The 2666-nt window shown below is 47.5% G+C and overlaps 1 pseudogene; it reads left to right on the top strand.

Moving 5' to 3' along the window:
- The first annotated feature begins 1131 nt into the window (after positions 1-1131).
- Positions 1132-1251, top strand: LOC136646843 (5S ribosomal RNA; annotated as a pseudogene).
- The last annotated feature ends 1415 nt before the right edge of the window (positions 1252-2666 follow it).

Raw genomic sequence — 2666 nt, 5'->3', positions numbered from 1 at the left:
TGACAGATCCGGAATCTGGCAGCCTAGTCTCTTGAAGGGCGACAATGTCCATCTGCAGTCTGCTCAGCTCCATGTCGATGACAGCTGTTTTGCGTGTGTCGTCTATTTCTTGCAGGTCATCAGAGAAGCAAGGTGTCATTGTCCTTACGTTCCAGGTGCCCTTACGTTTAGGGCAGGAGTTTTCAGTTTTTTATTGCATGGTGCAGAGTTGTCGATCCGCTTGTCGGTTTTCACCCTAAACCCCATGCACCCCATGAGGTTAACGGACCGTGGCGAGGCAACACCTTACTGGCTGGGGACTGCCCAGCTTAAGGCAGGCGGTAGCTGCCCAATGAGATGCAGTGATCTCTCCCACCATCGGAAGCAGCCCCTGGCGTCACGCTCTACGCCAATCGAGCAAAGACTTATAACCGGTAACTGCTGCTTCCCGTGTTGTGCCGACACCGTATGGCGAAGTTGGAGTGTCCTCTCCAGTGCGCGAAGCCTGGGTAACGAAGGTATGGAGGACAGGCTGTTACCCATGCAGCAAATCCCTCCTCTCCATGTCGCTGGAATGATCCAATGGAAAGGCAGAAGCCAATACGGTTGGTTCCAGCGGCGTCGCAGGAGTTGCCAGAGCGTGACTATGTACAGCCACAAACTGCCTCAGCGGCTCCTGATTTTGCCTCGAGGTTGACTCCTGAAGCCTTTTCCACAACTGGATGTAGCCACAAGGCAGTGGAGGTTTGAGATCAGAGTTTTCCTTCTCTTAGATGAGCTGCCTTTCCAGGCTGACGAGGCTCATCTACCCGTTTGTCTCATCAGTACTCCAGTACTGGCTTCGATAATCTCCTAGAGATTAATGCTGACTCCTGGAGACATTCATGTCAATCCTGGAGGGGTTGGGATAGGACACAACTGTCCCCTCACCCCAAGGAGGCTTCCAACAGTCAAAAATTTCCCACAGGATGCACTTTAGCCTTCACCACTGCCACTGCTTCTCCACACAGGGATTTAGATTGGACTGAGCTGTAATTCTTTAAATGCATTTCTTCCTTTTCACTGCTTTCTTTCTTGGAGGGGCCAAGCCCCATTTGCCCATAGAGGACCCTCGACTGTCTGTTTCTGGTTTTGTGCTGCCAGCTTTTATATGCTAGCAGCAACTGTTACCCTGCACATGCCTGATCTTGTATGATCTCAGAAGCTAAGCAGGGTCAGGCCTGGTTAGTACTTGGATGGGAGACCACTTGGGAATACCAGGTGCTGTAGGCTTATACCATATTCTTTCGAATCTGAAGGTTGCCAACCATTTTTATATGCTCCTCTATCTATGTTGGCTATTGAGGCAAGATTGATATACCAGGCATTGTATACTGAAGCCCCAAAGGGCATGTTTTTGGCTGCTCAAGGGCCTTCCTTACATTAGTGCAGAAGACTCTCAGTAACAAATTGTTTCCCTCCTCCACTTTGCTCACCTGTGTAGGGTTCTTAGTCCTTCCCTTGCTGGGGTGGTGAGGTGGAGCTTCCAGTTGGGTGTTTGTGTGCGGAGACCACCTCGGATAGAATCCCTGCAATCAAGATTCTGAGAAGACAAAATATCTTGCCATACCCATTGTGAAAGACAAGAAGTGATTTGTGCAAAGTGCTCCCTTAAGGCTTTTTTCACTATGGTTTCCCACTTTTCACTATGGTTCCCATCACCAGTGTTCCTCTTTGAGATAGCAGAGATGTATAGCCCCATGCCACACATCTTCTCATTTGAGGTGTAGTGTCCCTGGCAGGAGTACTGGGATTGGTGTGCTGTGACTGGCTGTCAGATGTACTTTATAACCTATGTTCCATTGTGGGAATAGGGCTGGGGGTGTGTGTAATTTTATGTTGTTTTTTTCTTCCCCATTATTTCTTATGGAGTTACTCCAACCAATGCCAGTTCTATCTTTCGTTGTATGTCCATTGTCTGCAGAGGGGTTAGGATATGATGTCCATTGACTTCTCCTCATCCTTTCCCATGTCCCCCTCATGTCACACCCCAATCTCTTCCCTGGTTTTTCCTCTCCCATGGTGGATTTGTACTGGTTTCTGAGTGACAGCCAAGCTATAACAGCACCATGTTTTTTAAGTGTTGCACTGGTGTTTGTGGCACATGCATTAGTAGGCAGGCTTCTACACTGGTGAGACTGTTGTTGCCCCACACATGTGGAAATTCGCATATCTCGAGGATAGGATTGGGCATTCCAGGCATATATGGAAATATATTCCAAATGTCATGGACACGGTTTGAACACCCATTTTGTCACCAGAGAACAAATACCTTAGAATGCAGCAAATAAGTGTTGAAACCACTTCCATCACATTTCAGAACATCTCAGACTGGTCCATCACATGGGCAGCCCAGGCAGTAGCTAATTACACAGGCCAACACACATTTTGCTTCCTTAAATGTTACACCAATTCCTGGGTATATTTGGGGTGCTGATTCCAAAAATGGCATCCTTTATGCCCTATTGCATCTAGTTTTGGAGATATAGTATAGCCTCATTAGTGAATGGTTCAAGCAACTTCCTCGTGAGGAAGCTGCTTGAACCATTCACTAATGAAGCTATACTATATCTGCAAAACTAGACGTGAGGGCAAAACGGATGCCATTTTTGGAATTGGCACCCCAAATTCATATCAAACCGCCATAA

This window comes from Tiliqua scincoides, chromosome 3 (genome assembly GCF_035046505.1).
Source record: "Tiliqua scincoides isolate rTilSci1 chromosome 3, rTilSci1.hap2, whole genome shotgun sequence".
Classification (NCBI taxonomy): domain Eukaryota; kingdom Metazoa; phylum Chordata; class Lepidosauria; order Squamata; family Scincidae; genus Tiliqua; species Tiliqua scincoides.
The sequence above is the reverse complement of the archived record's forward strand: the minus strand, read 5'-3'. Positions and strand labels throughout refer to the sequence as shown.